This window comes from Temnothorax longispinosus, chromosome 7 (genome assembly GCF_030848805.1).
Source record: "Temnothorax longispinosus isolate EJ_2023e chromosome 7, Tlon_JGU_v1, whole genome shotgun sequence".
Taxonomy (NCBI): domain Eukaryota; kingdom Metazoa; phylum Arthropoda; class Insecta; order Hymenoptera; family Formicidae; genus Temnothorax; species Temnothorax longispinosus.
Genome location: NC_092364.1, coordinates 16901350 through 16917294, shown reverse-complemented (window position 1 = coordinate 16917294; position 15945 = coordinate 16901350). Strand labels below are relative to the sequence as shown.

Here is a 15945-nt window from a genome sequence, read left to right as displayed (position 1 = left end):
TCTCACACGTAGAGCAGATCTGTTACGAGGTTAATGATGCGATCGTTAGGACGATTTCTGTTGCGCCGCGGAGAGACGCTCGTGTATGACGCGCGTGTATGTACGTGCATGGCTAAGGGCCAATTCCCCCGACTTCTTCAGAAGGTTAAATCGACGTGAATTCCATCGTCGATTTGTGCTATCAAGATAGTTTTCCGCCACTTTTCTCTTGTTTTTAATATCCTCATGCGATTGCTTCTACCATTTGGCAGTTTACTTATAATCTTCAAAATCAGGCGGAAAAAATGATCCGTCTGTAGAATTTGATAATAAATGTCCATATGAAATGTGGCGGATATTTCGTGATCGTGACGTGTCAACGACAGAAGCGAAACGAGAGCCTAAAGTATTTTCATGCTTCGCGATTATCGCCCCGAGCATGACGTTTGTTGCAACAAGTGCCTGCATACGCGCGCTGTTACAGCTGCCCCGATCACGCGCGCGCGAAATACTCGCGGCGCATGAACCGAAGAATCGTGGCGGCGAATCGCACGCGTGAAAGCAAGAACAGTTTCACGCCGCTGTGGAGTATCGCCGTTCGTATTGCCGCGTTTGCCTTCGTAGATTCATCGAGATGTTACGACAAATCGGCTGCGGATCGATACATCGGCAAAACAACGTTTCCTTCAACGCAGGCCGACGCGCAAGGTCGGCCCGCGCGGACAAAATTTGTGCAGATGTTTGCAGAATTACAAACAGCTCGTTGTGAAATGAAAAAGCGCGTGTCGCTGAACGATAGGCCAATCACGATGAATCGTCACGTACTTTATGTAGGACGCGAAATAAGACACGCGTGTGTTGAAAATGTTGTTCTGAATCAAGGAAAACGCAGGTGTATGAAATTATTGGACGATTATTGACGCAATATTGATGGATTTATCGACGTGAATATTAAAACGAAAAAGAACCTATATTTGTTTAAAATTATTGATCTATTTGTATCTATATGCAGCATGTTATACAGAGTAAGTTTAGTTATAAGAAGTCAAGTATAACATTGAGATTTTTAAGAAAGTTATGCATGCACAATATTTACTAGCGTTTTCTTCACATGTACATAACTTTGCATATTTTTAACGTAGACATCATTTAAAGATTTATATTCATAGCTTTAGTTACAAAACGTTGCTCAGATATTATTTGATCCTATATAATTTTGAATTATAATCTTTTGTATTAACTAAGAAATTTACTAAGAAAATTTTCTTAAAATAGAATGGAAATTTATTCTTCCTACAATAAAGTATAATAATTTGTTGGAAGAATTAAAAAAGGGGATAAAACTAACTTTGTTTTAATAACTAAGATGGCGATTAAATTATATTTTGTAAAACTTTTATTTGGGAATAGATAACCGATTTAAAATCGACGTAAGGAAGTGTCGGTAAGAAGAATTTGTATACGATTTTAATAATGTTTTAGTGAAAGGAGTGTCGAAATCGCGTCACATCCTTTTGATATATGATTCTCGGTGAAAACGATCGATGACATTTTTCGGGATTCTAAACCATGACTCACGAATTTTAATGGTTACAAATTTAAAACCGCTTGCGCTCGAGACGTATTAAAATAATCCGACTATGTCATCTAAAGCTAAAAATAACTATGCGAATTTCTATGTCACGATACAGCTGTTATTTATAGTTTCATTTGTTATCTTCTTTAAATACCTACTCAACAGTAAGTAATCGCATTTATTTTGCGTTTTAGGATATGGTTCGATATCTTATTTAAACTTTACGACCTGTTACCTATATTTTATCGCTTTACATCAACCCATTTTTCCAACCATTGCCCTTTGTCCTCGCTTCTTAGCATTTCTCTACAAATTTTTTTTAGTCATAACTTCTTCTATTTCTTTTTTTTTTTTTTTAATGTCTTTGAGCTGTTTTCTCGACGCGTCGAGACGTCGAGGTGTCTCCTCGTCGTCATTTTTAAGTACCGCTCGTCTAATTCCGCGGAGAACTAGGCCGGAGTTTATCTCTCTTTCTCTCTCGCCTTATCGAGACCGCGAAGCGCTTTCTGCGGTTTACTCGCATCGAGACGAGTCACGTTCGAGCTTGTGCGTCGCGATGGACGAGTTTTATCGCTTCGTCGTCTCGCACCCGTTGCCGGTCGCTTTGCACCACGTCGAATGACAATGAGAAGACGATGAGCGAGCGTTGGTGGCGGTTCGCACTTCGCTGCGCGCTGCACTTCGATCGCGTGACACACATTTCGTTCACCTCACTTGTCTTTCATCGACCTCTCGCGTATAAGCACGCACCGGAGTATACTTTTCACGACGCTGCTCGGCGTGTTGAACTGCCTGGAAACCAGAACTGACCCAGTGCCTCTGTCATCGACGCTCGCGGGTTTTGATACTTCGGCGAAGTTGCATATTTTCGGATTACTGATTGTAAAAATTTGTTCCCTCTTTGTTCGCTAGATAAAACTGTAATTTATTTTAAAGAATTAGTAGTATTGTATGTAATGGTAAAAAATATTTACACAACGACATTGAAACAGGTCTAAAGATTTAAAAAGTTACGTGATAGGCATTTAAAATGAAGAAAATGTAGGCCTATCATGTACATGTATTTTTATGGAAATGTATAAGATAAAATATCACCCAGCAATCAATTTAAATGATTTAATATGAGTATTTGCTTACAATTAATAAAAGCGCTGCGAGACAAGACTCGTCTGGATGCGCTCTAAACGTATTAGTCATGGCTGACAAGTGGTGTCTTTATCTACTTGGCAACTATATTATAACGATTCGAAACATTATTACTGTTAATGCAATAATGAGAGCGTTATTTACGATTGTCACCGTAATAATCTTATACAATAATTTCCATATCGATGTGTAATAGGTTTTACTGTTGAGAGAACCAATCGGCTTTTCCGCAATGCCGATTGGTTCTTTCACTGTGTTTACTTCGTGAGCATCTGTTCTGTCATTGCATATTTTGACAGTTTTATGTATCAAGGAGTGTAATAGTGTAATGTATAATATTGATGTATTTAGATGCTTAGCATCAAAATTAAATCGAAATGATTTAATTAGGGGAAGGAAGGGGATTTTACTCCAATCACAGCTGTGTTGCAAGTCTGACAATTAGTCGGCGCGCAATTATTATGATTGGAAAATATCTATTAAAATTAAAAATAATTTAACGCGAACATCTTGTTGCGGCTCTGTGCCCTTTCGTTATACATTTGAGCTTATCACGATTATTAATGTATAATATTATAGTATAATATTAATGTTAAATAGCGCGCGCGTACCGCACGTCTGTGTAATAATAAAAATGCAAAAAGAAATTGGATGGTAACGTCACACGGTGTTCCCAAGCGGTCACCCATCCAAGTACTAACCGTGCTCAACGTTGCTTGACTTCAGTGATCGGACGAGAACTGGTACTTTACAACGTGATATAAACGTTACCCTGATATGTGAGTTATCCATAATCAGTTTTATATTGTGATTCTGTTCAAAAATTTCACTTCTATAGCGATAAATGTCACAAGACTCATTAACTGATTAATCAATATACTATCAGAAAGCCATTCAATACTTATTTTTTTCCATTATCCGCTCCACTCATAAAGAAGGCATGTAAGAGATTAAATTATTGCCATTTTTTCGCGATGCTGATTGGTACTCTCACTGCACTTACTTCGTGAACATCTGTTATCGCATATTTTGATAGTTGTGTGTGGGGGTATCAAGGGGTTAATAGTAATAGTATAATGTGTTAAAACTAAATAGCGCGAGCAAAGCGCGCGTGTGTGATGTCTAGTACTTATAAAAATTGCGAACGTATTTTGTATTTTAAACACTATTGACTTTGATTTTCAGATTACAATCTGAGATTCATATGGAACAGTTAAAAGTTGTTCTTTTCAACATGGTTATCTTTTTTTCCAAAATATAAATTATATATAATTTATCTGTATATTATATTATTTTCCCCGAAATATTTAATTGTCAAGTTGTAAAATAATTACATATAATGGCAAATTTCAACATGCACTTTGATATTTGCCATTGATGGTGATAATTATTTCCGCATCTACCTTTCGCAAAATGCCTTCGTTTGATTGCACTCGAGGGCAGAGGAACTTGTTTCTTTCTTCCGTGAATTCTCGTCGAAAATTTCCATTGGTCCTTGATCAGCCCGGCGAATGTCCGTACGTGAGTTAAACGGCATGCCACAGGGACGCTTATCTCGCAAGAAGCGACGATGAAGCGGGCGTTTCGTATAATCGCCTGATTGACGTGTTGCGCATTTGGTTTTGCTCAATTTCTAATTAAAATGTCAGGCCACATCGCGTACACGACTTTCCGATATTTTTCCAACTGAGAGACATTGAGAGAGGATAATATCCTCTCTGACATGCCAAATCTCGGTTAATAAATATTCCGACTTTCGATATCGCGCTCGATTCTTCGATTTGATTTTGCATCAACCTGATGACCGTGGAAGAGCGCTTCTCGAGGAAGAGTCTCGGAGATCTGGCGAAGAGAGGGCGAACGTGGAGCATCATGCCGTGAAGCGTGACCGGCGTTAGTTATGCAACGTTTTGTTGTCTTGCGTCCTTGTTGCCCCGCATTGGTATTATCTTGCTTAGAGCGAAGAATCAATTACAAATTGTTGCCTTGACGTTAATATCTTTCTGAAAGATAAACAAGAGGGAGAAAGACCCTTGGCAATCCCGGCCAAGGGTCGGTACGCCGTCACGGCTTTTGGAAAGAGCTGCGAAATTTTCGATTCGATCGGTAGAGACGAGACAAGGTTTTGAAAAAAACATCAGTTTGATTTATTCGCCGACACAGTTTAACCGCAATCCGTGGCAGATGCGGCTATCATTCGTGAAAGATTTTCAGAGATATCCTGCGGCGACTATTAAAACTGTAATTTAAGTGTTGTATAACATACAATACTAACCGATAAATCAGCTGACAACTACTTTTAGCACTTTATAAATGTTCGTGAGAATTCTCTCATTATCATTTATATTGCTATTATGGTCGGTATTCATAGTCGGATCTTATATTTAAGATCATCTTAAGTACAACCTTAAGATGAACCAATCACAAAGCCGTATTAGTATCTCAAGACATTAAGACGATCTTGAAATAAGAACCGACTATGAATACCGGCCTATGATATTACTGCACATTTTAAAAAATTAGAAAAGTCACCGAGTAATTTAATCGGCATAAAAAATTTATTTTTTATATTACATCCTTCTAATCATAATTTTAAAGCTATATAATTTAAGAACGTTGAAATTGTATTTATCGATTGCACATCTGCATTGACACATTTTTTGATTGCGTCTTACTTTTCTTGCTGACAATAATTCGTCAAGTATCATAATAAACAGCGAATTATTTATGATGGACAGGAACGACTGAATTTTCTATCGATTTCTGGTAAAACAAAAGTGTCTATAAAATTATTCGTGTCAAAGAGATTCACTTTTGTTTTACCTTAACAAGCAAAAGAGTTTCTTCTCACATTTGTTATTTATAAGTTATAGCATAAAGGCTTCCGCATAGAAATCAATATCGACCATATAATCGAATTGTTACATTGTTTTTTAAAACGTGCTTGCGCTGCGTGTTTGACGATCGCGTAAAAAACGAGACGTTTGTTTGGCGAATTGATATAACGCAATGCAAGAAACACGCAACAGCGTTTACTGTCCGCGCATAACCGTCGCACTTCTTTCGCCGCGACTTTAAAATACAAGGCTGCCCGTAACTATGTCACTGTCAATCAGACTCATCGGTATGTATAACGCTTTCCAAACGTAGTTGTTGTGCCAGGATACTTAATTATCTTCATGGTCCGTGATCGGGCAAAAGACCTTACCACATCGTTTCTGGATTCGATTGCCAATTAATCTATCACTTAGCCGTCTCGGTAGAACGTTTGTATATACCAATGATGTCACAAAAATACGTCTGATATGTACCTTTTGGTGATGGAGACCGTTACTTCCTAGTTGGATATGTTTTTTAGGCAATGAAGAACACTATACTTTACGATTACACTCATAACTTCAAGATCACTCCATCTATTTGTGGAGAATTGTTCATCGGGTCGAAGTCTGATATTCAGTATATATTACACTAAAATAACATGCAAATTAAAATAACAAGAATTTGAGATATTAAAGAAAGAAAGACCTACGTATTTGTTTAACGTTGTGTAAACATTTCGCTAAGGTCATTTTTAACAACTTTAAAGTGAAAAATTTAAATAATTATTATTTTCCTGTAATAATGATTCAAATAAAATATTTAATAATATAATACTCGTATATCAATTTTAACAATTATATCAATTTACAGACATCTGCGAATGTGTACATGCCTGCTGTTTAATTTAGATAAATTTCCGATAATCGTAATCGTCTCATATTCACGTGGACTTACCGATTAAATATTTTCATTTTCAGCGTTAACCTCGTCAATTTTTCACAGCTAATTGATATAAAATCATTACGCAGCATTGACTCATTGGTAATCCAAACAGTCGGACAGTTCGTCGCTTCCCGCAGCTGCGGGTGAGGCGCGGCCTTGCTACACGCTCGAGTGTAATTTTCAGCGCTGAGATGGGTGCCAGTCTATCACGCAGCGTAATTAATTCGTTAGCGGCCGCGATTCATGTTAATCATCCGTCAGCCTTATGTAAACGCGGAGGAAGCTGACTCTCGCTCGTAGCACTCGGCCGATTCATGTACTTCCGTACCGCGCGCGCGAGTCGCGTCGAGACTTTCGTGCCATTAATCGGCGCACCTTCCATTGCAACTACGAAAAATGCGCTCGTTTTTTTTCCTCTCTTGGAATTCTGTTAGCCGCTGCTGGTTTCCGCGCACGCAGTACACCTTACAAGCTTATACGCGAGAGATTACATGTAGGACAAAAAAAATCTAAGCGCATTAAATAACGGACTACTACATTTTACTTAAGCATTCTTATTGTAAGTTTGAAAGTGGCATGGAATATAAATGGCCTTAAATGCATTAGTCTCATAAGCTCAATGATGTACAGCAATTAAATGCAACAAGTGTAGAAATCTCTATATCCATGAATATATGTTACATGATATAATATCTGGAAAGTAAGTAATATATTATATGTATGATGACATGTAACATATGTAATACATGCTAAAGTCGCGCGTGCATAGCATACCTACTCGCGCCTAACCGGTAAGAAGAAAATGTATCATTTGCTGCAGGCAATGTTACTCATAATTTGCAATTCTCGTGAATCAATGAATTTGTAACACAGTCAGATTGTATAATCCTCTGTGCCCAGGAACATAACAATTATCGAATGACTGGATTGATGTTATCCCTTCGTAACAGCAAGACGGGAGTCATCGTGTTCTTGGAAGTACGGAAGCGATAAAATCTTCGAAATCAACAGCTATTTTTCTAACATCCGTCTATGGTACCTACTAATTACCATCTTCTTGGTAAAATTAGAAAAATACATTATTCGGTTGATTATTCCATTAAGATTACGTCAGTCTTATTGTGAACCTCATGGAGAAAATTTTCTCTTAGAATTTACCCTGAAATCATGGTAGTTGTGGGACAACATGTATCCACCAAGAATTTTATGCGAGCTATTCTGATTAATATCTACCATAATAAAAAGTATTAATATCTATTGCATTAAAATATAAAATATGTTTGATTAATTTTACTAAAATATATCTAGAAAATTTCAATAATTTTTCAAAATTTACCAATCTGCTTGGTAATTTTTATTACGTTGTTTGTAAAATGTCTTTTATATATTTCAAAAATTCCTTGGTTGCCAAGTTGTCCCAAGTTTGTAGTGAATTTAAGGATAAAATATAACAAAAAATTCTCTCCGTATTAATAATTTTAAGTAATACTTTATTATTAACTCTACAGGACATAAAATGACCACTCTTCCTTGTAACTTCTCATTGAAAAGATTTAAGGCATGGTCACTTCATAATTCAATCATGAATCATTTTATTCATTCGTTGACATTTTATTCAATAAGCTTAAAATTTAATAATATATTGCAAAATTTCGTTAGGTTAAAAAAATGCATATTGATTAACGGTTTTGATTTTCTGCTCAGAAATTAGAGTTATTTAAGAATTTCATAGAAATTTTTTTCCGAGTAAAATTGTGTTTATATCCTGAAGAGAACTCGGAACATAGAAGTTTGGCGGCAATGCCCGTAAAAAAATGCGGATCCAACCCACGTAAACGAATTTCGTATTTTCACATCGAATTTAAACTCCTCGAACACCTGTCTCGATTTCGCCCTTGCATCAACACTTATCGCGATTCGTGGGTTCTCGTTATGTGCCTCCAGCATGTAGCTCGATACGCGTGGGTGAATGATCGGTGATTCTCTTCCTGGTTCTCCTGCCATTACAGAAAAGAATCCAAGTGCCTCTTTATAGTATCAGTGTAATTTGCATATTGTGAAATTTAGGAAAGTTAGAAAATAGAATGTATTACAGCAATTTGAACAAGGTATCTCATATACCTACTACTCGATAATTATAAAATGTGATATGAACGCAATTACAATAAGTAGAAATGAAATCTTTAAATCAACCGATTGACCGCACATAGCTTAGGCAGAATATCGGCAATTATTTGCTCATCACGAATCAATATTGACGTAATCGTGTAACGTTAGTTAGCGAATCTTTTCGGAGCACGGTAATGTATTATGAAAACGATACGATATAAACTCGCCTCTCTCTTTGTAGAGAAAAGAACCTTTCTTGTGCTCGCACGTGACTCTTCTCTTCGATCGCTGTGGAATTCAACTCGATTATCGCGCGAGGCGGCATACTATAAATAAAGGTATTGATCCCGCGCGGTAAAAGGATCGGTGCCTTTGCCATTATACATAAGTTCAGTTAAAGAAATCTCTATCGTGCTGCGGACTCGTATGAAGTTCTGCGTTGCGTATTGTCTTAGTCGCGATACGAGAGACAGACGAAAAAGAGAATACACCGCCGAGGCTCAAGTTATCGCATTCCTTCTCTCGGCGCAAACCATACACGGGCAGTCCTATTCATCCTGAGAGGGTAGTCTTATTTTCACTCCGTTTCTTTTTCGTTGAAGCTTCTTGCGAAGGACACGTTTGCGGGAAGGTATCACTTAAATCGCTGCTTTTACTTGACATGAAACCGAAGGGAAAAAGACGAGAAAAAAATCAACATAGGATGTTGATACGGTTATTATCATTCTAACGCGAGTACAGCTAACACAATTCATCCGGAAACGACGTTTCAATGTCAGATTATAAGAGAATATGTAAGAAATCGCAGAAATATATTATAAACAGCGCAAAACATCGTCATGGGAATTTCAATTTTTATTTCTAGTTGGACTTTACCGCAGAATTTCTGTTAAACCAACTCATATATTTTGTAAGAAATAATCATCAAAGAGATCTTTTTTAGAGCTTATTGCAGAAGCTATGATAAGAAAAATGAGCTTAACAGTTCCAACAATTGCGTTATACTCATATCGATACAGAAACAACATTTTTGTACCGTTACCGCGTAGTGTAACATGTTGAAATTTTTATATAGCTGCAGTTTGAAATTGTCATATTGCGCCAATACAGTGAAGCGACGAAACTTTATATATTTTTTAATTATACTACTTGTAAATCTTTATCTAAAAAGCAACAATGTCTTTTTAATCAAATTGATTCATTATAAGTATAACAACACGGGGATAAGTTTGTCATCGGCAAGAATTATTCTTTTATTCTATCTACAGTACTTTCATATTCAAGTCGTGGAAGCTGTATTGAATGCATCTGGGCATAATGGCCGTGACCATAGATACTGAGGAAGCACACCCACCTTGGCAATAACTCGACCAGTCGAGTTGGAATCGTTACGTCGATTTCCAAATACGGTCCGATCGGCTAAATTGACCGATAATAAATAAGCCGAGTTCGATGAACAGAGGCATCGATGCAGGAACTGAAGGCACGCTGAAGATAGCCTGACTGGAAGCCTAGAACGGAGCTGACGTGATCAGACACGTCACATCAGTTATTCTGTTTACGGATGACGATCCGTTAACGTCTTCCTCATTCAGTCGATTGCTTGTGAACGCGGACATGCAGAACTCATGATCATGTAAAAAATAATTGAATGATTTAAAGATATGATGAATGTTTTGATAGTTCCAAAGGTAGTACATGATACCAGAAAATGAAAGTGAACATAAAATATATTTAATGGCTATAAAAATGTCTAAAAAATCATATTTATGATTTCTTAGACAAGTATGAAAGAAAGTTCTCTAATTTCAATCCTCTTTAACAGAAATGTGTTCTATTCGTATATATTATTTGTAACCATAAAAGAATAGATAAGAATGTAAAACACTAATATCAGATCATAAAATTACACGTGTAATTTTATCGAATATAATTATTATCATTATGATTTATATTTCTTATATATAAACGATCTAGTGATAATATAAATTATAATTTATGTATACTATTACCTACACACACATTAATACTTTATTTTTTCTATTTATCTATAATTAGATATATGTATAAAAGAAAGCTTCCGATTTTGTGATTAGTAAAAAATAAAAATGATTAATACGATCACTCTTTCTAAGTTAATGAGCGTATCTATCGCGTTGCCAACAAGGATACTTGATGTGCAAACGTCTTAATTATCGTTGGCCGTCGTTAGCTAAGCTCGATGCCGACGATATCATGTACGTTAATCAAGGAAAATCGTCATTTAAAGATGTCTAATGTAATTAGTGAATGCTTCCAGATAATAAAGATAGTTTATTGTCAGTGTTATGTATTTTGAGTACAAAATAAATATGTGAGCTCTTTAAATTTATATTAAACAATAAAAAATAACATATCAAGAAATAAGAAATAAAATATATCAAGAAGTGTTAAAAATAGAAATATAACATTGAATAAAAAATTCTATTTAACAATTTGCGACTACTAGAACGCTATATTATTTTTTTCATTTCGCAATGCGTGACTTCGCCGCCCATATCGAGATTTTCGAAAGTGTCTTTTTTGCAATCGCTTTCACCTGATCCGTCTCATTGTTCTCATATATCAGCCCACCCAAAACCTTGTACTCGACTCGACTCATCTCATCTTTCAAAGCATGCACGTAGCTCACACGATTTATCTTAATTGGAACACAAAGGAAGTACGTCATCTGAGTAATATGCATTTATACATTTACATTCAAATATTTAATATAAGGTGTTAATATATTATTTTGCAACAAATGAGGAGAAGAGTAAGAAAGTTAAACTATGCTACGTTATGTGTCCTATGTTAAAGTTATAGTACTGTCTTGTATTGTATACATATATGTCGCTTCCGCATTTGTCTTAAATAATTCGTACCTTTTAACGTTTCTCTAGCGTCGAAAGAATATATCTCTCTCTCTCTCTTTCTCTATGTGTGTATCTGTGTACGGTTGTCAAGCGTGACTATAAATTCAAACCGCGCGGAGAAATGGAGAAGGACGGGCATAGTAGGAATTAAAGAAACAAAATTGCAACATAGCGCGGTTGTCTGGCCGACAAGAACGATAAAAGGCCTTGGCGAGCCTTGACCGGTGGACCGTTACTTTACGCCATCCACAGTGACTTAGGTTCCCTATTTTCCTTTTACCAGTACAGCTCGCTGTAAGGCCACCTCATCCATTCCGACTTTTCAATAAATTCGTCATCTATTTTTTCCTTGCAGATAATGCGATTATTCATAGAAAATGTAATTTTTTTGCAGCGGAATAAATGCTAACCGCAACGATCGTGTTACATGCCGCAAAGGAAAGAGAAGAGCCTTTGAAGTTTTCCTTAATGATTGATAAAGTAGCAGTACAGATACTATTTCCGCAGACTGGAGTACAACATACTCCGATGTGAATTACGATTATGAGCCACCTTGCGTAATAGTTTTCATTCATACAAATCTACGGGTAGTAACTTTATTGCTATCTTGTGACCACAATTGCAGACTAATATCAGCGTAATCAAGGAGTTTGATACTGTCTCTAGTAGTTATAGTCATTCCAGCTTTCTTCATACTATTTCTATCAGCGTGATTTAAATTTTATGTTATATCATGTCTACAATTTTTCAACGAATACTTAGGCATTGACTACAAATATTAAATTTTCTTACAATGAATAAATGCTGATAAAGTGATTGAGTAATACGTTATTTCATATTATCCTCCTACGATCGCAATGTTTTGTTCGTGTATAAACATTGTATTGTACTAGGAAATACCAATGGGGAACGTAAGCAAAACGTCGAGGAAACGTATACGTACGATAATTTTTCATTCATATTCATTCATTTACAATTAGTATGATATTCTTTGAAGAATTCTCTATCTCATAAGGTGTCTGCCAAGCGAGTTGCATCCAGGCGAAGCAGCAGAGCCTCAATTCCTACATAATAGAACGTAGATTATCGTTGCCTAGCTCGCAAGACATCGCGGCAGTGACTCACGTTTCAGTAATATTTAGCATTCCGTTTGTGATACCGAAGCGAGTACGGCGAACCAGTCACTTCCTATATAATTCTTTGGTCGATTTGTCGCGAACCTGTAACACGTTCGAGACGTCAGATAAAATTTATCTCTGCCTTTTTGGACGATTCTTCTATGTTTTATGAACATTTTTATTTGCATCTTGCACAACTAAAGTTTACAGAACTACATTCATTGGACGTATCTCTCTGAAAGGCGTTTGAAAAGCACTTGAGACACGTTTGAAAGATTAAAATGTTTTACAGACATCTTTACGATCCGGCTTTACGCGTTGTGTTGTCTACGATGTTATCGCTTAATATTACAAAATGTTCCTTTCAGCATCAGTACGTCTTTAAGCGTCACTCGGAGAGCATTCTCGACATAACTATGCAATTGCATTGATCTATGCAACTCAGACGCTCCTGTAACAGTTAGAAATTGGTCACCGCGTCCGACAATAAGTGGCCACATAAATTTACGTGCTCGATTTCGCGCTGAAACCATGAAACGCATGGAGAAAGGACTAAAAAGAAAACGCTGCTTCTGCACCGGGTTAAATTGCCGCGTTATGTTTAACGATCTTGCATAAACGCTCGACATCTGGCTGGCTACTCGCGGCCATCGCACAACGTTCGCCCATTCACTCGCGGAGACCGCGAGAGCTCGTCATTGACGTTCACTCGCGCGTTTATCCGTCAACCTTTATGACCCGCGTCAACGTCTTCCTCGATCCCGCATCGGGAAGAGACGCCGTCTGATCGATCGTAAAAAAATGGCCGCGTCTCGGCGAGAATTGCGCTAATTTACTACCCTTAAAACTTAAAACACGATGCTTTACGAGCGGCAGACCGCGTTTGTCCGTTGCGCTAGAACGCTTTGGTATGCGCTTCTTTTACAACACTCTTTTACATCGCACGGCAAAATGAAGGCAGCGCGCGAAATAAAAATGAGGTTTATCGAGCGCGTTTCGAAGAAACATCCAAGTTATGGACGGCGAATGCTATATTGCCTCTCGAATTTGCACTGTAAATTTCTTACTGATTAATTGTTGAAAGAACGAGTCTACAGAGTTAGTCTTTTTATTGTTCAACTCTGGCAAAACACACACATTTTTTTTTAATTAATCACATAATATTCTTCGCGATCATATGTTGGATAAACAGGATCGTATAAGATAGTCGCTAAATATTTTTTTTATTTGAGATCATCTGAGAACTAGTTTTAATGAAAAAGGGAAGAAAGCGATATCTTGTCATGTCACAAAGATGATACGCTAAGCTCTTATCTGAATAAGAATGAAATATCTTGTATGCAAATCTTTATAATGGCTCATCAAATTCAGCATTTTAGATGCCGCGTCTCAATCCTCTAAAAGGGGGTTTTGAACGCATCAGTCCGGTTTCGGATTTCAAACGCATCTAAAAGTGTCACTTCTTTAAAATATTAAGCCAATTCTTTTATTACTTTTCAATATTTTGAGATATTAAATTGAGTTATTAATGCTTATGCATTATACGTAACGTATGATTAAGTGATTATATTTCTGGTTTCAGTTTATTATACAACGCCAACGTATCGACCACAGAATCTAATTACGCTTATCTTTAATTAATATAAGATCATAAATTAATTAAAATATTCCGATAATCTGTAAATAATTGATACCATTGTTTTGCATCCACCTAATGCAATCTAATATAATTATATATTTTTATGATTAAATATTATATATATATATTTATATATATTTATATAGTTAAAATCATATATTGACAATTGATTATTCAACGATTTCGCATGCAACTGGAAATTTCGACAATTTTTATCGCAATGACTAATTTTAAAGCCGTATTTTTAGTGTCCTTCGCCTTTGGGAAGAAATTATGAACTAAACGAAGGTCGTCATTCGTCATGTGGATTGATTAACAATACAATGGGTTCTCCCAATTGTAGCCACGCTGATGTAATGACTCTTACCCATGTACGTACCTTCATGTGCGTATACGCACGCATGAAACACGTGAAGGGATTCGCGGGCGTGTCGGCGTATACGTACGAAAAACGTGGGACATTGCCTCCTACCATGACCCACTGACACACAAATAGGAAATAACCAAATGCCCTTCCGTCGTTATCCAATATATCCGTAACGTCTCATCACGTCATTTACCCGTGAGACTAAAAGCGATCGACACAATTCTTATATCTTCCTTATTGCTAGCAGGCGGAACCTCGCGCGTCTCTGCGACATTATATAATTAATAAATATCACTGAAAAAATGCGATGTCAAGGTCCGACTCAGTTACAAGTGTTTGAATCAATCTTGTTTATGATGGTGTTTCGGAACATGTTTTAAGAATGTCGAAATGCGATGAAATTTTTGAAAAATATATGAGATATTGTCATACTTTCACTCAGGACCAAAAATTTCTTTCACAGCTACGTTTGAAAAACGAAGCTTCCTCTATGAGGAAGCAAAAATAAACTGTAATAAGTTTTCTAGAAGCACTTTATCATTGTGCGAAAATAACTTTGCGGTTTCGTGACTCATTTGAAAGAATCAATATATTCCTTGAAGCAAAATTATTTTGACATTTATTTCATATCTCCACGTCAAAGCTAATTTTAATTTATTATGTATGCAAACTGGATTTTTTGAAAAAATGGATTAACTCTTAATAATATATTAATTCCTAATGTAAAAGAGTTTACAAACGTTTATAAAAAAAAACTTATAATTTTTTAGTTTTTTAAAATCATTTGGAGTAACTGGATTTGATTTGATAAAGCACTTATTTTTCTTAAAGGTGTTTCTTCATTAATCGCGTAATTACAAATAGAAAACCTTTAGACCGATTATTACTAGTACAATGATTTAATATTAATACAACAAGGTATATTACAGTAAACGTTCATAAAAGATGATTAATAAAAACAAAATAGCATTTATAATTATATACTTACAAGTTAATAGATAATTTAAATGCATTTTATATAAGTTTATTCTGCGAAAGCACTTAAAAACGCTTATTGTTAGCATTTAATAAGAAATGCAATCACGTTTTATTTCCGCGTAATAGTCCGGTTAAGTTGTCCAATGAATATCAACGGTAACGAGTGTTTGCTATACGCTAGGCAAATAGCTTAATCGGTGACTAAAGGCACGTAATTGTGCCCCACACATGTATGTGTGTATAAATTTTATGATTATTTTTACAAAATTGCAATTTGCGATGGCGCGATCACGAATGTTGATTAGTGGTGTATTGCGCGTCAAAAAAATATAGCTAACAACGGTTAGCTGCAGTTTCCCGTAATTACGGGTTGGCTG

At 36.2% G+C, this 15945-nt stretch overlaps 1 protein-coding gene and 1 non-coding gene across 2 annotated transcripts in view; one reads left to right on the top strand and one right to left on the bottom strand.

The window, feature by feature from the left end:
• The window catches only part of Best2 (bestrophin 2), a 48703-nt gene that overhangs the window by 3953 nt on the left and 28805 nt on the right, over positions 1–15945 (top strand). The gene's annotated exons all lie outside the window — the stretch shown is intronic.
• On the bottom strand, positions 3354–3473 carry LOC139817055 (5S ribosomal RNA). The gene has a single exon (XR_011733127.1). It is a non-coding gene; the product is annotated as a 5S ribosomal RNA (ribosomal RNA).